Genomic DNA, 20,985 nt, shown 5'->3' on the forward strand with positions numbered 1-20,985 from the left:
TTTTTTTTTTTAACCTATGTGAATTAGTCTACAAATCAAAGTTGTGTGTGAACTCGGCTGGTAGTTTATTGAAGCTGACTGACTTTCTAACATCTATTAGAAATTGTTAAAATTGGCTGTTGTAGAACATCTAGTCGCAGTAGTTATAGCAGCTTTTGACCCATAACTACAGATGTATGGAAAGACTGTGAGCCATTAGCTTGGAGATTTGCAGTTGACCCATTTTCTGTGCTTCACTGTAATGATGATTTGTGAAAATCAGCGGTTTTGTTAATTAGATGTGCAACGGTGCTATATCTGTACGTTCTGCTTTTGTAAACAATTAGGCTAGTAATGTATCACACACATGCATGCGTGTGACTGTGTATATAAACATATAAACAGTATATATTGTACACAGTGTGTGCGTATGAGTTTTAGGTTTGCAAAAAATATCCGCCTCCTTTTGGCATTAGTGTGGGCGGTATCCAATTAGCCCCGAACCATTTTTAGCCAATAAAAAAAAGCAAGATATCACGATTAATGACCGATGGTCATTATCGCTGTATCCTGATCGCTCGAAAACACATGGGATCCATGTGTTATCGCAGCCTTGGCAGCCATCTTATCTTGCCTGAGGCACCCGAAGCATAATCCGCAATAAGTGCTGGCATCGGAGGGAGGAGCCCACCGCATCAGAGCTAATTGGTTACCCTCCGGCAATACAATTACTCACGGTCATTGACTGCAGGTATTTGGATACCCCCCTATGTATATATTGTGCAATCAAAATAGATTTATCAGAAAATTCTTACCAATGAAGAGTATAAAATGCTCTGTTAATGTGAAATTACAAAATAACAAACTGTAAAGCTTTCCTTCATTACAACAAATTACACTATGAGGTCACACTTACCTACTCTCTCGGATGTTGCAGGAGACTTCCAATTTTTCGCTGCCCGCTTCCTAGTGAAGCGTACAGTATGAGGAGACAATTACTGGAATCGCAGGTCCGAGTAGAAGCGGCAGGGTTAAATGACTCGCATACGTGTCATATAGGAGTCTATTCATGAAGCAGTGAAAAGTGTGGAGAAGTTACCCATGGCAACCAATTAGCATTGAAGTAACATTTATGATTTGCATACTATACAATTGCACGGAGCAGCTGATTGGTTGCCATGGGCAACTTCTCCACAGGCTCACTTCTCCCCTCTTTTCACTGCTTCATGAATAGACCCCTTAGCCCCACCTGCTTAATGATGTCACTGTCCAGCCCTGCGCAAAGTGCCCAGATGCTTCTCCTCTCCTGACTTCTCCTGATTGGCTGTGCGCGTCTGAGCTGTCAGGTGGCGCATAGCACATAGCCGCTCCATTAAATTCAATGGTGGGAACTTTGCGGTCAGCGGTTGACCGCGAGTAACCTCAACTGCTGACTCAAAGTTCCCACCATTGGATACAATGGAGCGCCTATGTGCTACATTGTATCTCGAGTGCGCCGCCTGACAGCTCAGACGCGCACAGCCAATCAGGAGAGTGCCACGACGTGGCGCTCCCTGATTGGCTCAAGGGACCCTCTTTGACAGGAGTCACGGGGGAGGTCTCAGCAGTCGCACATGGGACCCCTTTCAGTGCGTGGATCGGGTTTTGCATTTTATTATTTTGCCAAGTACGTGGATTACAAACTCTGAAGAGGGCAGATCTACACTGGATTTTTGTGAGTATAATTTTATTTACAGGTAACTCGTTGATTCTACTGGTGAAGAGGACCGACTGCTTCGTGTCAACATAGGTAAGTATGTGTGTGTGTCGGTGTGCATGTATGTAATAAAGTTTTACTATCACGGTGTGTGCGTGTACTGTTTTTATTTGGGTATTTTTTTGCAGTAGAACTACAAGTACCAGCGGGTCCGTTTCCCCCCGCATGCTGGTACTTGTGGTTCTCCAAGTACCAGCTTGCAGGGGAGGCTTGCTGGGACTTGTAGTTCTGCTACAAAAAACAATATTCTTTATTTTGTCACTTGGCTATCAGCCTCCCATCTGCCGCCCTTGGATGGGGGGGGGGGGGGGGGGACAGCCTCTGGCTTCACCCCTGGCCCTTGGGTGGCTGGAGGGGGGGGACCCCTTGATTTAAGGGGTCCCCACTCCTCCAGGGTACCCCGGCCAGGGGTGACTAGTTGGGGATTTAATGCCACGGCCGCAGGGACCGGTATAAAAGTGTCCCCCGGCTGTGGTATTATCTCTCCAGCTAGTGGAGCCTGGTGCTGGTGTGAAAAATACGGGGGACCCCTACGTGTTTTGTCCCCCGTATTTTTTGCACCAGGACCGGACGCAGAGCCCGATGCTGGTTGTTAAAATACGGGGGATCCCTTGTCATTTTTTCCCCATATCTTTACAACCAGGACCGGCTCAAAGAGCCCGAGGCTGGTTATGCTTAGGAGGGGGGACCCCAAGCATTTTTTTTCTTGATTTTTTTTTAAACACTTTTGTGCCGTCCATGAAGTCGAATCCAGGATGCACACTATCGTCAATTGGTCCGTTTTTCGACAGCGGGAATGTCAAATCCGTTTTTTATAGAATATGTCGAATTTGGGTCCCGGCGGGAGGGTGTCTGACTGTCTAATTTAAAAACTGTTGAATTGCAGCCGGAATTCGACCGCAATTGCATATACCCCATAGAGGGCAAATCAATTGTTTTTGTATGCCCAATCTCCCGTCTAAAGTTACTGGAGATCAGGGGGCACAGTCCAATTGTTTTTTTGTTTCTTGGGGCGCCCAAATGGGTCACTTTTCAGTTTCACACATTTCTTCTTGCCAGCATGGAACTAGCAGTTTCGTCATACAGTGTAAGGGACAGAGTAGAGCAGCTGCACATGCCAAGTGGTTGCAGCTTCTTCTACCAAGTTTGCCGTGTGTGAGTCCCCAATCAGTGCATTAGACCAGAGAGTAGCTACCAGCAAGAACAGACAGGAGACTTACCGTGAGATGGGAGAATGTGTGCTTAGAAAGTGCCGTACTGGTTCTATTATGTTTGTGTATTTTATTTATTCTAGTATGTTTAACCTTTTCCTAACCACTTATTTGTATTATTTAAATATGTTTGATACATCCTATAACTATATAGACCATCTACTGCATAGTGTTAAATATTAATACTGTCATCCATGTTCCGCAGAGTGGGAAATTGTGGATTGCATTTGGAAACCTCCCTCTAGAAATCCTGCATTTGCCACTGGCTTCTTAGGTGCTTTCACCTTCATTGAAATTATTTGTGAAGTCCAGTTTTGATTTTAAGGGCACCCTTAGGGCGGACATCACCTGTAATGCAGTTGTAGTTATTGGGTTTTCATTGTTGGGCTGAGCTGGATAGGGGTTGTCCTTTCTGTGCCACCTGTCGAAGTCGAAAATATTAGACCCACACGCATCACGTGCGTGTGTTTGTTCTGCCGTGCGTGCGCATATTCGCACGTTACGTATATTGGCTCACGAAGTCCTGCATATTAACGCGTGGTATGAGTAAATACAGTAGCATATGCATTCGCATGGAAAAGCTACAAAGACATATTTGATATTTAATCCACATAGTGCATAATTTACACACAGCCCACATGCACCACACCAGCAAGTTACATTTACTTTGGAGTTATAGAAACAGAGGGATTCAACTTTACAGGATATGAGGGGACAGAATTAGTTAGGAGGTGGTATTTGGTACCCAGCTGTACCGTATTTCAAGGGCAATACTCCGATGGCAGTTTGCAGAAAGTAGCACGCTCATGCGCATAGATATGCTCAGGAGTACAATATTAATATTACACTGTATTTACTGTACTCTTGTTATTCGGCGGGAACCCAGTGGAGGACATCTGCAAGTGCACCTGGACCAGGCATCGCCCACCTATTCAAACCCACCTATGACTCCTCATGTACTGTAAATGACCAGTCTTTTGACCTATGGATGAAGAGATTACAGTTTCCTTTGTTTCACACTTTGGACTATTGTATAAAAGCCAAGCCTCCTGGCCGGTCAGACACATTCTCAGAAGGTCATCTATCCAGATTGACTGAGGACCGGAACCGGGTGGCGCAGACGAACAAACCTATGTATCCATTGATTGTAGCCTCTTCTCTTATGTGATTGTATTTCTGTTGTACCTCCTTTTGAGTAAATATTTGTTGCTGGGTTGGACCTCAACATTACATATACAATTGGTGTCACATTTCCTTTCCTGTTAGGGGTTATAACGTGTATTCCGCCGCACGTGTAGCTACTTTGTGCTTACGGCGTGCTTACGCAACGTGTAAGCATTTGATAGGGGTTTCACACACACACACACACACACACACACACGCTTAACGGTCGCAGCGTCCTGAACATTTGTGTATTTAAGATATTACTCTTTTCCCTTAAGTTAATCGAACTTAACACACCACACCGTTCTTGGGAGTAAAAAAAAAGGCTGTTATTTTTTATAACAAAGTCTTGCCTCCATGTATATATTTCTTAATTAAGTTTATATAGTGGTGGAATCCCACCAGGGTTGGCTGGTTTAAACCATAGGTCTTCAACCTGCGGCCCTCCAGCTGCTGTTGGACTACACATCCCAGCATGCCCTGTCACAGTTTTCTATTAAGGCATGCTTAAACTGATGCATGGCAAGCTGGGATGTGTAGTTCCACAACAGCTGGGGGGCTGCAGGTTGAAGACCCACGGTTTAAACCATGGGTCTTAACCTGCGGCCCTCCAGCTGCTGTGGAACTACACATCCCAGCATGCCCTGCCTCAGTTTTAGCAAAACTGGGGAAGGGCATTCTGGAATGTGTAGTTCCACAGCAGCTGGAGGGCCACAGGTTGAAGACCCATGGTTTAAACTATTGTTTTTCTCAAATATAAAAAAGTACTTTTTTTTTATTATGCTGCAACTACTACACGCACGACTCCATGACTTAAAAAAAAAAAAAAACTATTATACAAAAAAAAACTAGTGTCTTTATTCAAAATGTTTAATGCCAGCGGCATGCCCTGTGCTAATGCTGTGTGTGTTTTTCTCAGAAAAGTGCTTTTGCAGTTTCCATTTTGTATTAATATCCATATTTATTTAATTATAATAAGTATTCAGTAGGACTAATGCTTAACACTAACTTGTTCTTATTTTCAGTTTCATCTGTCTCTGAGTATACTTTGTATGTATTATCAACCTTTTTTTATGGCGCCACAAGGGTTCCACAGCGCCTAACAAAGTTACATAAACAAATGAACAAAATAAGAACAGTGACTTACAGTACAAGGCATTATAGGACAAGTACAAACAATGCTAAATTAGTCTGCATGACACTGAAATAAGCATCAGGGTGGCTGAAACCGAGGGCTAGGTGCCGTTATAAGGAGTACAGTGTAGAAACAGGGTCGGACTGGCCCACAGGGGTACAGGCATACTTACCTACTTTGCTGCCCCCTCCTCCGGGAGGAGGCAGCGTTGTAGGTGCATGGGGGCGTGGCCGGCAGCAGGATTGGCGGTCCGGGGGGCATGGCCGTCAGGGAAGCGGACAGTCCGGGGACATGGCAGCAGGATCGCGTCATCGTGGCTCCACCCCCCGTTGTGCAGTGCCGAGAAAAGAGGCGCTGTATAGCGGGGGGCGGAGCTACGATGACGCGATTCAGCGCGAATCACTTCATAAGACCCCCTCGGGCCGCCCACTTGTTCTCTGCTGTGGGTGACCGAGGAGTGTCGTAGAGGGGCTGCAGGGTAAGCGGAAGGCTTGCCCACCTTTCCGGGGGGCCGGGAGGGCTACCCGATTTTCGGGAGCCTCCCTGCCATTCCGGGAGGGTAGGCAAGTATGGGTACAGGGGAAACCACTGGTGGGCCCCACTGCCTGGGGGCCCTCCTCCTCCTCCTCCTCTAGTGATCAGGTTCCAGACTGTACACATGAATTATACATTATACGTATGTTACCTTATACTGCTCAGGACTGTAATGTATTCTCTACAGTGCATTGCCAATATTTATCTAGTACATTATCATGCACGCACTAGCAGTATTTATACATTTGTCATGGGGCCCAGTCCATGCACTCACTAATGGTTAGGCAATCCAATGTAATGGCTGGCCACACCCCCTCTGGAGACTGACCACACCCCTAAACATGGGCCCCTACCACTGCATTCCCCAGTGGGCCCTTCATGCCCCAGTCCGACACTGTGTAGAAGATAGTATAAGTAAGAAAAGGAAAAGCAAGATAAGCCATCACCTTGAGTGGCAGATGGAATGGGTTGCAAGGTACAAATGGAGACAGAATATAAAACAAATTAAAACAATCAGTCACAATTGACAATGTAATATGTTTAGTCTATCTACACATGTTAAGGGGAAGCAGTCAGGATCCCAGCTGTCGGTATCCCGGCAGTCAGAATACCGACCCCGGAATACCGACCCCCTTCTGAATGCAGACACCGGCATCTAGAAGAGTACAACATCCCGGCACCGGATTGCCGGCCGCCGGGATCCCGAACAAGGAGACACCGGACCGCACGTCAGATAAGCCGTGGGGGGGGGAGGGTTAGGATTAGGCTGCGGGGAGGGGGGTTTAGGGTTAGGCACCCCCCCACGGAGGGTTAAGGTTAGGTTGTGGGGGGGGAGTGTTAGGTTTAGGCAGCGGGGATGGGGGGGGGGTAGGTTTAGACACCTAAGGGGGTGGGTTAGAGTTAGGCACCAAGGGGAGAGATTAGGGGTAGGCTGCGGGGAGGGAGGGTTAGGGGGTTGAGGAGAAGGGGGGGGGGGGGGGACGACACACTCTGTACTTACCCCTGTCGGCTTATTAACAATCGGGATCCCGGCGTTGGTCTTACGAGAGCCGGGATCCCAAGCGCCGGTAAATCACACTGCTCTATATGTGCAGATGTAATAGGAATAATAAGCTGTAAAAAAATAGTTTTAATGAAAGATGTAAAATAAATCGAACTAAAGCTTAACAACATTAATAATGTTAGAAAGCATTAAAACATGGTTGATCAAAGGTTTCTAATACATAATTCAATATTTTTTTTCATAAAAATAATGCAAAAAAAACTGTTTTGTTTTTTTTAACTCTGTGTCCCCCCCCCCCCCCCCCCCCCCAACACAGACACCAAGCCATTAGTAGGCTTTAACATTTTTGGTGTTCATTTTTAGTTTGGCATTGTATTGTTTGCTTTATGCCGTAAGAGCTTGGTCTATTAGAGGTTTACAGTACGCTGCCAAAATAGAACAAGCGGCAGAGAAAGCTAGCATAAGGAGCGTCCCTGGAGCTTATCCTGTCAGAGACGGTATGACACATTGGCACCGCAAACATGCGCCACAAACAACCTGGTCACATAATCTCTTTTCATAAACGGTTTTGGTTCCCATGGTGACTGACTTTACACCTTTTATGTCAAACTTGATGCAAAGAGGGGAAAAACTCAGCATTTAAAAAAAAAAAATGATTGAAGAGAAAAACTAGATTGTGCTTTGACCTGAACTACTGTGGGTCTGAGAACTTGCCCGTCTGCACCAAGACACATTCAGTGCAACCTAAGTAAATGTACTGTAAGCTATTTTCTTCTAGTTCTGCTGACCTTTGTCTTCTAATAAAATGGTCAGATTACAAAAGGATTGTATTACAAAGGATTACGCAGTGCTTACCTGATGAAATATAGACTGGGAAGTTTTAATAGAGAGTGACTTCAAGATGACGGAACAGCATAACAGTAATGTCAGTGCCTGTGCGCGCCCGAATGGAGCAACACTTGAATTGCTCCTCGGACACCATCTAGTGGCTGCAGACGCTCACAATACTTGAATTCCCTCCATAGAGGTGAGGAGCAGAGTTAGCTTTTCATTATATAGGATGGGGAAGGGTTAAGTTTGTACAGTTTGTCTGTTTTTTTTGGCCACGTTTCACTCTTCAGTCCCTTTTCCAATTTATTATAAATACATTGTGACAATTATTTGGCAGATACAGATTGCTGTGTTTATTTGTAGGTTAAGTGGTTATGCGTATAAATGTAAGATCTTACTGCAAGTGATAAATATCCTAAACTGATAGTCTGCTTATGAAACGTGAGATGTGAAGCTAAACTAATAGCTCATGGATTGTACATTAAACCGTCCTATTTGGGTGCATATTTTTATAAATAAATGGATTTTAGACCAGATAATTATAATTTATCACTTCAATTAGAAAAGAAACGACTGTAGGTACCGCCAGGATGTATAAAAAATTGCTGGCATGGACAGAGGTTCCGATAGCGCTTGTACGTGCAATGTGTAATAGCTTTCAGTTTGGGGGTCGGCCATGCTACCAGGGCCGTTTTTTCATATGGGCTCAATGGGCTCTTGCCCAAGGGCCCCAGTAGTATAAGGGCAATAGGCTGATAGCTGACAGTCCCCTTTTTTCAGGGGTACCAGATTTTTTAAAATCGGCCCTTGGGAACTGGAGATATCGGACTTCAAAGCAGTGGTCCCTATCCAAGCCTGTTAATTGCTCTTCCCAGCCAGATATCTCGGGTTGTGTCTGATTTAGAATTTTTCTGTGTATATACTCCAAAAGCTGGGACTCTTCCCCTTTCAGTGGACACCTGCAGCTTGTCTCTACTGTGCCCAGAACCAGAGATATCAGCCTTCCAGCAGCTGGTCCCTGCTCCAGCTCCACACGCCTGGTATGCAGTTTTATATTTTCGTTGGTGGATTGACCTGGCTCCTGAACTCTGATCCCCATGTCCCCAGAACCTTCTGAAAGGTGGGACTCTCTAGTATTTTATGACATTGAACGCTAACTGGAGATATCTGCAGTCAAGCAAGCTGCCCTCCCACCGGAAAATTCTGAATATTAAGGCCACTCCACTATCCACCCCTCCCCTGTGTATTAAACACCCCCTACCACCCTGGAAGTCATGTACTGTGGCCCCTTCTTTCAACCCAATTCTACAATTTAGTGATCTTCCTACTGCCCCATCTCCCACCATCTGTGCAGTAAAGCAGTAATTAGCAGAAATGACTGCTCCAGGTCCTACATGCTGAGCAGAAGACTGAACACCCCCTACTGCCTGTGGGACATCAAAGCTGCCGTTGATAGCACCCAGGGCCGGCGCCACCACTAGGCAGCTTTAGGCAGCTGCCTATGGGCGCCGGCCACTTGCGGGCGGCAGCTCACGCTGCCGATGAATGCTTCTCCTCTCAAGAGGAATATGACGAGAATTACTGCGGAGAGGAGCGGAAGACAGTTGCTATAGCAACTGTAACAATATCCGGCAGGTCGCTGCTTACTCTATATGCATAGTGCCGCTGCCGATGGGGTCCGTACACTCACACTGTCCGTGCTGGCGGCTGATAACAGTTGGGCGGCTGCGCGCCGCGGTATCCCTTTAGCACGGACAGTGTGAGCGGCTGTGTAACCCGTCGGCAGCGGCTCAATGCACATAGAGTAAGAAGCAGCGCTGCCGGACATTGTTACAGTTGCTATAGCAACTGTCTACCGCTCCTCTCCGTGGTAACGCCCGTCACACTCCCGCCCCGCACCACACCACAAAAACAGACTGCCATGAAGCACAAACTCTCCGTGCAATTGTAAGAACTTCACTAAATGTATAAAGGATCAGGGTGGGGGAGCAGTAAATTTATACAGTAAAGTGAAGGGGGGGGGGGGGGAATTTAAATATATAAAAGGTACAGAGGTTGCTGGAAGGGGGAAAATTATTTATATATATATATATATATATATATATATATATATAAATACACTAGTTACCGGCCCGTCAAAATGACGGAACATCGTAACAGTAATGTCAGTGTCGGTGGCTGTGTGCACCATATAGTCACCGCAAGCACGCAAAACACTTTAATTCCCCCTGCACAAATGAGGAGCAGCATTGGTATTTTATTACATAGTGGGTGTGTGTGTGTGTATGTATGTGTATATGTGTATATATATATATATATATATATATATATATATATATATATATACATATACATATACATATACATATACATATGTATATGTATATAGAGTGGTCGAAGTGGGCCGGTATCCGGCACTTCTCCACAGACCAGGAAGTTTTTTGTTTTTTTTAATCAACTCCTGCTATGGCCGATCGTGCTCATGTTCTTCCCACCACTGCTCCCAGTCACGGCGGTTGGTGCCGGAGCTGTGAGCCACACTACTCCCCAGCAGTTACGGCGGACACACACTCCCCCTCCCTCCTCCAGCAGCCGCTCGTGCAGAGTGCCTCAATTCCTCCAATTACTCAACCGGGCGGCCGCGTCACCATGGGGCTGCATAGACGCTGGCGCTCGGATCCTCCTGCTGCCGGCCTCCTCGTCGGGCTGTGCTGGGTCCGCGCCGCGGGACTCCTTTGTTGACAGTGACACCCTGCAGCTCAAGCTAAGGTTGACGACATGGTGGTGGTGAGTGACTGCTGGAGAGCCCTGTGCACTCCTGCCCCCTCATTCACCATGTGTGTGGACCTTGCCTCTGTGTAAGACACCTTGTGCCCCCTCCCGCTGCCTGTGTGTGTGTGTCACCCAGTGCTCCCCTACCCTTGTTCCCCTGTGTGATGACAACCTGTGCCCTTATGGTGCTCTGTACACCCCCTGCGTGTGTGACACCCTGTCCCCCATGTTTCAGCTCATACCGTGTGCTATAATGTGAATTTCAGCTCATTCTGTGTGCTATATTGTTAATTTTGGCTCATACCATGTGCTAGATTGTGAATTTCGGCTCATTCGTGTGCTATAATGTGAATTTCGGACTCATACCGTGTGCTATAATGTGAATTTCATCTCATACCATGTGCTATAATGTGACTTTCGTCTCATTCTACAGTATGTGCTATAATGTGAATTTTGTCTCATACCGGGTGCTATAATGTGAATTTTGTCTCATACCGGGTGCTATAATGTGAATTTTGGCTCATACTGTGTGGTATAAAAGTGAAAGGGGCATCAGTACTAGATTGTATAAGGGGTCCTACTACACTGTAGGACACCCCCCCCCCCCCTAAGGTGCCCTGGGCCACCTGAAGGCTTAATCCAGCCCTTGTCTAGCAGTTCTTGCGCACCCTGGGTAGAACGCCTGTAGCATTACAGCAGCAATCTGTCCTGAAGTTCCCACTTAAGGCCCATACACACTGGGTGATTTTGAGCTGAAAGCAGCTTACTTTTGGTGTGTTGAGCTGCTTTCAGTTCAAAACCGCCCAGTGTATATGCCCCGGCGATGAGCGCTGATGCGCACTCCCGCTTCATCGCTGGTATTACCAGTAGATGAACGGCGGGGTGAGCGGCTTTCCATAGTGTCCTGCTATGCCCAGTGTGTATGCACCTTAAGAGTCAGCTGGATGGGATGTACTAGATAAAACCTGTTTCCTGGGTTTTACTGCATATCCTGTATGTATTAAGACTCGGTGTGTGGTTTGGGGAGGGGGCAGCAGGCTGAAATTTTGCCTAGGATGCTGAGAAACCTTGCTCCGGCCCTGATAGCACACCCTATCCCTGGAGCATTGGTAGGGGCCCCAGTGCATTGCTTTGCCCAGGGGCCTACCCTGCTGTTAAGACGGCCCTGCATGCTACTGCGCATATACAGTCTGCTGACTGCAAATATGCGAGCTGAGAGCCAGGGGAGGGATCCTACTTATCCTTCTCCTGGTAACTGTTGCATCCGTATCCCATAGGCTACAATGACTGATGCTGACAACTTGGAATTATTGTAATGAGCATTAGCACTTGTGAATGTTCAAGAACAGCTTGAAATCAATGCTGTGTGTAATAATGTGTGTGCAGTCACATGCATGTGGACTATTGACATTACTTTGTTGTATGAGGGTTGCCTTGCGATCAGAAGCTCATAGGGCCTGATTCAGGAGTGGGCGCTGATGCCTGTGTGGCAGCGACTATTTGCGAAGTTACAGCCTTCCCCTTATGTACTAACGTGGGCCGGGACTGTGCAAGCCATGTGACGCCCAATTTCAATGCCAGCGGACAGTGCAACTCCGCGCACCTTCACATGCACCATTGACACTTGCACCAGCCTATGGCAGGTGTTCAATATGGGATCCCGGTGGTTGGGGTCCCAGCGCTTGCCACGCTTTGGGCCCCTGTAGCGGGCTTCAGGGCCGTAACTACGTGTGTGCCAAGTGGGCTTGGCACACAGCGCAGTTGCCCTGAGGGCGCAGCGGCATGTAATGAGTCAAATTGACTCATTACATGCCGCCTCTGGCTGCTGTGTGCGCCGTGCGCCGCGCTGGAGGGAGAAGAGACCAGCGCCGGGCAGCGTTCAAGGAGGAGGAGGGAGGGGGAGCAGGGAGCCGCAGCAGCGCTATTTGATTGGTAGTAAGCGCCGCTGCAGCATCCCCCTCTCCTTCTGTATTGGCTGCCCGGCGCTGCTATGGATGCTGGGATGCGGTTCCTCCATCCCAGCATCCACAGCAGCGCCAGGCAACCAATACGGAAGGAGAGGGGGATGCTGCAGCGGCGCATACTACCAATCAAATAGCGCTGCTGCGGCTCCAATCCCCCTCCCTCCTCCTCCTTCTCACCTCACTGCCTGCACCGAGAGGGAGATGCCAGCACGAGGAGCCTGTCAGCGGGGAGAAGGTAAGTATATCCCTCTCTCTCTCTCTCTCTCTCTCTCTCTCTCTCTCTCTCTCTCTCTCTCACTCTCACTCTCTCAGGGGGACACCGTCTGCCGCAATGTGTAAAAAGGGGTCCTGGCTACCGCAATGTGTAAAAAGGGGTCCTGGCTGCCGCAATGTGTAAAAAGGGGTCCTGGCTACAGCAATGTGTAAAAAGGGGTCCTGGCTGCCGCAATGTATAAAAAGGGGTCCTGGCTGCCACAATGTGTAAAAAGGGGTCCTGGCTGCCGCAATGTGTAAAAAGGAGGACTGGCTGCCGCAATGTGTAAAAAGGGGGACTGTCTGCTGTAATGTGTAAAAAGGGAGACTGTCTGCTGTTATGTATAAAAGGGGCTCTACCTGGTGTAGTGGCGCTACTGTGCAGCGTAATTTGAATAATGTAGACTACTGTGCACCGTAGTATGAATTGCTATTATTTTGTGGCCACGCCCCTTCCCCGTGAAGCCACGCCCCTATACATTTTTTGCACGCCTACGGCGCGCACTGCCCCTATCTTACATGGGGGGGGGCGCCACTGTCGTTTCTTGCACACAGCGCTAAAATGCCTAGTTATGGCACTGGCGGGCTTACACACATTTATTCCCTCTCTGGGGTGGCGTGGACTCTAGGCTCTGGTCTTGCTGTCTGGGGGTTGCAGCCTGGGGGTCGCGATGGTCCTCAGGTAGGGCGTCGAAGGGCGGCTTGCGAGGCCAAGGAACCTGTGTCTCGCGATGCAGTCCTTGGCATAGCCACTCCGGAAAACAGCGGCAATATGACCCCATTTCCGGCCATCAACGTCCCTCCCCTGAGGCGTTGACAATACTGCGATGCAATCACAGGACCGGTGCTGCAGCGGCACAGAATGGGTCCTGTGCATATGCAGTTTTCCGATTATTCTGCAATCAGGGGCGTTTTAAGAGAGGAGGGGACCCGCGTGCAGTCTGTCATGAGCCCCCTCCTCTCCGGCAGCGGTAGAATGCCAGAGTGTACTGCGCATGCGCAGGTCTCCGGGAACATGGCGCCCGCGCCTTGTTCCCGGGGATACCTCCAGTGCGCATGCGCAAATCACTCGTAAATGGTCGTGGCCAATAATTATGCCAATAATTACATTACAAAAAAAGTCCACAAATTACACCACAATCAACTTTTCCGTTAGATTATGCACCCCAAATTTAAAGTATTTATTTCTCCCAAAAAAAATCCTATTAATTTTTTTTTAATAAAGTCTCCTCAAATCACCTCCAAAAGCATCTTTTTTTTTTTTTTTCCACTTTTTTTGTATTTTCCGTTTAATTCATTTATAATGAAATGAAATTTGTGCTGAAATATAATTTTTTTTTCTTTTTTTTTTTTTTTAACTTGGCATTTCTAATTAGATATGTGAATTCTCGAGTGCGCAAATTTGTGTGAAGATTGCACGTTTCTTGGAATAAACTCTCTTTCGCAGACTCGCACCTAACCATTGTGTCCTATCTCTTTCATGTTTACACTACAAAATTAACCAGACCAAAGGGGAGATATATCAAGCTTTGAAGAGAGATGAAGTGGAGTAGCTGCCCAATCAGCATCTAGCGGTCATTTAAAAGACTGTGCTAAATGACAATTCATAGCTGATTGGTTGCTTTGGGCAACTTGTCCACTCTGTCCAAGGCTTGACACATCTCCCCCCAAATGTTATTAGTCTATTGAGAATAAAGTATTAAAATATATCCATATTTTATTTGTATTTGTATCATTGTAGGTTTCTCCGTCTGATTTTACCCTGAATTATTGATCACCACCATTGAACGGCAAAGTTTTATCACAGTAATGTAAGTACAATTATATTTTTGTTTTACTTTTAAGACTCGCTATCGCCTGGAGAAATTATTAGGCTGTACAATAGCATTGCATTGTAGAACTGGTGTGTATGACTGCCTAGATCCAATTATAATTTGGCATTACTGAGGATATTTCCCAATTTAAAAAGAACAGTTGAACAGTATGCAGTACAAGTGTAAACTTGCAAACCATTGCTGATAAGGAATACAAGTATAATCTACATACAGTATACAGCAAGCTGTAATTCCTGCAAGCACGTTCTTCACTGTGAGCCAGAAGCTGTCAGCAAAGGCACAAATTATACATCCAAACAGGGCTATATTGAGAATGTACAGTAACTAGGTGGCAGCAATCCATATTACACATTTACATTTTGAACAGGAAGCACAATTTTAATTCTTCAAATATCAGCCTATATCTATAGTGACACAAATCCGGGGACATATTTACAGAAATAATTAAATCCAACATCTATTTTTAGCTTTTCACACAATGGGGCAAGAGCTGAAAATGTTTAGATCTTTCACAGGATTGTTATAAAGCAATGTTGAAAACATAGGGCCTAATTCAGAGTGGATCGCAGCAGCAAATTTGTTAGCAGTTGGGCAAAACCATGTGCACTGCTGGGGGGGTGGGGACAGATGTAACATGTGCAGGGAGTTAGATTTGGGTGGGGTATGTTCAAACTGAAATCTAAATTGCAGTGTAAAAATAAAGCAGCCAGTATTTACCCTGCACAGAAACAATATAACCCACCCAAATCTAACTCTCTCTGCACGTTATATCTTCCACACCTGCAGTGCAAATGGTTTTGCCCAACTGCTAACAAATTTGCTGCTGCGATCAACTCTGAATTACCCCCATAGTTCCCGCTCTCCGTTGAAAAATATTTTTCATTTGTGCAGTAGAATGATACCCCTTTTCCACTAGCTAGCACGCGTCGCAGCCGGGAGCCTTACACAACTGCGACCCGTGCTAGAGCCCCCTTCTACACTGCACTCACCAACCCGGTATATTGCCGGGTTGGTGACGCTGCTGGTGACGCGGCAGGGGCGGCGCTGGGAGATCACATGATCAGCGCCACCCCTGCCGCGTCACCAACGCATCGACACGGCTACCGTTTACTCACTTGATCCGGGTTTTTGCGGAGGGACCCTTTTCCACTAGCAAGAAACACGGGTAAATAAATGTGCACCCCCGCGCATTTACCCGTGTTTTTGGAGCTAGTGGAAATGGGGTATGAGTGAGTCATCATACCTCCCAACTGTCCCGGTGGGGGGGGTCAGTTGGGAGGCTCTGTCAATCGCTGCTCTGCTTAGCAGAGCAGCGGTGAATAGACGCTGTGCGCATGCGCACAGCGTCTATTCAGTGGAGTCAGAGGGAGAGGGAGCATGCCAGCGGCTCACAGAGCGCTGGGCATGCCCCCTCAGTGACGAAAACGAGGGCGTGGCTCGCGATCGCAGGTCCTCCGCGAAGCCACGCCCCCTTTTCATAGGCCACGCCCCTTTTTCGGGAGCGCGCGGCGAAGCCGCGCAAGTGGCCCGCTGCACAGAACAGTAAAGTTGGGAGGTATGAGTCATGTTTTCTCAATGAGAAACTGAGCTCTTGTATATAAAGGATCTGATACTCTAGAGTCTATATCAGTGATTTTCAACCTTTTTAAAGTCGTGGCACACTAAACAAGATTTTAAAATTGCCAAGGCACACCACCAGTTTTTTTTGTCCCCACAGTAATAAAACACATTGGCCCTGCAGTAATAAAACAAATGCTTTTACCCCCATAGTAATAAAACACATGTTCTTTTGACCCCACAGTAATAAAACACATCGACTCCCACTGTAATAAAACAGATTTATATTAATGCCACACACCTGCCCCCCCTTTAGTAATTCCATACACCTGCCCCCCCTATAGCAATTCCACAGACCTGCCCCCCCTATAGCAATTCCACAGACCTGCCCCCCCTATAGCAATTCCACAGACCTGACCCCCTATAGTAATTCCACAGACCTGACCCCCTGTAGTAATTCCACACACCTGACCCCCCTGTAGTAATTCCACACACCTGCCCCCCCTTATAGTAATTCCACACCTGCCCCCTATAGTTATTCCACACACCTGACCCCCTATAGTAATTCCACACACCTGACCCCCTATAGTAATTCCACACACCTGACCCCCTATAGTAATTCCACACACTTGCCCACCCCATAGTAATTCCACACTCCTGACCCCCCTATAGTAATTCCACACACCTTACCCCCTATAGTAATTCCACCCACCTGACCCCCTATAGTAATTCCACACACTTGCCCACCCCATAGTAATTCCACACTCCTGACCCCCCTATAGTAATTCCACACACCTGACCCTCTATAGTAATTCCACCCACCTGACCCCCCATAGTAATTCCACACACCTTACCCACCTATGGTAATTCCACACACCTTACCCCCATAGTAATTCCACACACCTGACCCCTATAGTAATTCCACACACCTGACCCCCTATAGTAATTCCACACACCTGACCCCCTATAGTAATTCCACACACCTAACCCCCCCCATAGTAATTCCACACACTTGCCCACCCCATAGTAATTCCACACTCCTGACCCCCCTATAGTAATTCCACACACCTTACCCCCTATAGTAATTCCACCCACCTGACCCCCTATAGTAATTCCACACACTTGCCCACCCCATAGTAATTCCACACACCTGACCCCCCTATAGTAATTCCACACACCTGACCCTCTATAGTAATTCCACCCACCTGACCCCCCATAGTAATTCCACACACCTTACCCCCCTATGGTAATTCCACACACCTTACCCCCCTATGGTAATTCCACACACCTGACCCCTATAGTAATTCCACACACCTGACCCCCCTATAGTAATTCCACACACCTTACCCCCTATAGTAATTCCACACACCTGACCCCCCATAGTAATTCCACACACTTGCCCACCCCATAGTAATTCCACACACCTGACCCCCCTATAGTAATTCCACACACCTGCCGCCCCTATAGTAATTCCACACACCTGACCCCTATAGTAATTCCACACACCTGACCCCCCTATAGTAATTCCACACACCTGACCCCCCTATAGTAATTCCACACACCTGCCGCCCCTATAGTAATTCCACACACCTGACCCCCCATAGTAATTCCACACACTTGCCCACCCCATAGTAATTCCACACACCTGACCCCCCTATAGTAATTCCACACACCTGCCGCCCCTATAGTAATGTGTATGTTTGTAACCATAAAACGTTTCCTCTCAGTGGGGAGTGAGGAGCGCTGGGACGAGGCAGCATGGAGGAGCAGCAGAGAGTGAGTGTGCACTGCAGGTGGGGGGAGCGCGACGTGTGGTGCGTGACCTATGGGTCACCATACAGTAGGTCACGGACCGGCTATTGCGGAAGTGCAGCGCTGTTCGGCAAGCAGGTATATCTGGATGTCGGCGGCGGGTCTGTGTGGCGGGCGGCGGTGGTCATCTCTGCCGGGTGGCGGCACACCTGGCAACTGCTCGCGGCGCACCTGTTGAAAAAGGGCTGCTCTAGATGGGTGTAGTATGATTTTTCGCCAGTTATCATTTCGATGGTAATCAGATTAACATGGGAATGTTGACATGCAGCATGTCTACACGGACTATATGTCAACATGATGAACTGTCGACAAGCCGTCTCTGGTGGTCTAATAGTCCCTTACCTTCTCCTGGCAGCAGCTCTATCGTGGCTTATGACTCCCAGAAGTCATGTGATCAGCACTTCCGGGTCAGACTTCTAAAGGGACTGGTGCTTTTTGTAAGTATTTCAGTCTTATCACCCTACTCCCCCGCCCCATCCCATAGTCTAACCCTCCTGCCAGTATGTAACCACAATCGCAGCATCTTCAGCATTGCCAATGGTGGAGCATTCTGTTTCAACCATGTTGACATTGTGGTGTCAACATTATGAACATAGTAACTGTCTACCATGTGACTGGATCCCCTGTATATAAGACAGAATATAAAGGTTGATGATGTTTTACGTAAATAAATTATATAAAAAATAGTATTTTGGATTGATGGACATTTGTGTCCATAGCATATGAATAACATATGTTGAAGAATAGCAAAGTCATTGCTAGGGCCATAATTAGGGTAGTGCAGCCGGTGCCACCACGCTAATCGCAGGATGCCCTGGGGCGGAACAGTCCATCGTCAAGAACTGCTGTGCGCCTGCCTCATTGTTCCACCAAAAGCATTGGACAGTTCTCACTGGGCCTGTCCCATACTCCCATCTGACTTGCCACAGCACCTGGCTCTCTTTCTCCACTCCTCATTCAGCAATTCACACACGCATCTGGGCTTCCAGGATTTGCATTCCACTGTGGAGAGCAAATTGGAAGCTGTCAGCTGGGGGCACTTCCCAGTGCCATTAGCTGGGGGATGGACCAGCTGTGAACCCTGTAGTTGCCTACTACCTGACAGGTTAGTCTCTGTGGGAGGATGTGGCATACAATGTGTAGTCTAATGTATTTGTTTTTTTTACCTGTTGGGGCTAATGTATTTTATTTTTACCTATGGGGGTTAATGTGTTTGTTTTTCTGTCGGGGTCTCATGTGTTTACAAGTCTTTCCTGTGGGGGCCAATGTATCAGTGTTATCCTGTGGGGGTCAATCTGTTTGCTTTTTTCCTGTGGGTGCCAATGTGTTTTTTATTTTTTCTTGTGTGATGGTTCTTGCTTGCGCATGCGTCTGAGTTGCACGACACATATTTGTACAGAGTTGCAAAACAGATTTAGAGGCTTGCACGAACACAATGTATTGAGAAATATGTTGGGTGGTCTAGGGCAGTTACAGGGGAATGACTAATCGGACGCAGATGTATGGGAGATGAGGCCCTAGATACTGCAACCCACCCACAGCCAAGCTCTTGGGGGAATACAACAGACTAACTGCCCCCAGCTGTTGGGCATACCTCCATATTGATTAACATAGGGGTGAGCTGTGAGGCTCCATCCATTATCCACAGGGCCATATTGATTTTTGTTCTTGTGCACACTAATAATCATATCGGGGTGGGGCACATTGCCTTTTTTTGGCACTGGTTATGACTCTGCTCATTGATACACTTGATTCCCCAGTGGCGTGAGAAAATGGGAAAGGGTATCCATTAGTTACTGGTATCTAGAGCACAAAGTTTCAGTTGGAGTACAAAACTTTAATTTTGTAGAATGATAAATGCAGCCTCAAAACTGATTGCTACTGGAAACGTCACTTGTCCACTCTTTATACTGCTTGATACTATACACCTCCCCATTAGTAATTTGTGACCAAATGGTTAGTCAGTGGGGTAAATTTTCTAAAATGGGAGGTTTTTTAGAACTGGTGATGTTCCTCATAGCAACCAATCAGATTCTATTTAACATTTAACTAGCTGCTTCTAGAAGATAATACTGTAGATAGAATCTGATTGGTTGCTATAGGCAAGATAACCAGTTCTAAAAACAAACTCCCGCCTTATTAAATTTACCCCACTGACTTCATACTTGGTTGACCTGTCTTGTTGCTGAATCACGAATCAGTTGTCCGCAAATAGATATGACATATATGAAGTCTAGACTTGTGTATGAATAGGATAGTTGATGCAGATCCAAGTTAAACAGTAATGAGTGGAATCCTTAGCTTGTTCCACTATCTGGGCCTGTGGCCAAAGCTGAGCTGCTCCGCTTCAGGAAATGGTTTGTGGCTTTCCTGTAGTGCCCGGGGCTAGACAACGCTTTGGCACAACACACATTTTGTTGGTAGTGTTAAGCTGCGGCTCATCGCAGGAGAAAGCATGGCCAGTATACTTTATAGCTGTGCCTAGCCCATAACAAGTGCAAGATTACTCTCCGCCTACTCCCCAGTGCTCCTCCATTCTCCATGTCTGGCTTTTTCTTGTTTGTGTTTGTATGGATGGGCCTGGCTGTCTGTGATAGGCTACTCCAGGTTACCGTATTTTCAGAACCATTATGTGTCATTCCTTCCTGCTAGAGGCTTGGCTGGCACTTACCTGGTCTTTCTTATAAAGACTGGGCAGGGACGAGCGATAGTATAAGATGTCATGGCCACATCCTTGTGTTGCGTCAATAACTGTTAGTACCACAGGAAATCAGACTGGGGGGCAGATGTATTAACCTGGAGAAGGCATTAGGAGTGATAAGCCAGTGATATGTGCAAGGTGATAAAGGCACCAGCCAATCAGCTCCAATATGTAAATTAACAGTTAGGATCTGATTGGCTGGTGCCTTTATCACCTTGCATATATCATTGGTTTATCCCTTCCTTATGCCTTCTCCAGGTTAATACATCTACCCCTGGGTGTCTAGACAGGTTATTTTGAAATTGCATGTGCAGCAGCAGCTATTGGTCTCCTAAGAATAGGAATAAAGGACATTTAATTCTCACAGCTTCCCTCCAGCTAGCTTCCCTTACAGCACCATTCAGAGACATAGGGGAACATTTACTAAGCAGTGATAAGAGCGGAGAAGTGAGCCAGTGGAGAAATTTCCCCATCAACCA

The 20,985-nt window shown here is 47.0% G+C and overlaps 1 protein-coding gene across 1 annotated transcript in view; it reads left to right on the forward strand.

Annotated features, from left to right (window-relative positions):
- Positions 1-20,985, forward strand: part of ATP10B (ATPase phospholipid transporting 10B (putative)) — a 650,716-nt gene that overhangs the window by 207,117 nt on the left and 422,614 nt on the right. Inside the window, exon 2 of the mRNA XM_063928760.1 lies at positions 14,343-14,412. The gene's annotated coding sequence lies outside the window, so the exon portion shown is untranslated. The remainder of the gene's footprint in view (positions 1-14,342; positions 14,413-20,985) is intronic.

Source organism: Pseudophryne corroboree, chromosome 6 (genome assembly GCF_028390025.1).
Source record: "Pseudophryne corroboree isolate aPseCor3 chromosome 6, aPseCor3.hap2, whole genome shotgun sequence".
NCBI classification, from domain to species: domain Eukaryota; kingdom Metazoa; phylum Chordata; class Amphibia; order Anura; family Myobatrachidae; genus Pseudophryne; species Pseudophryne corroboree.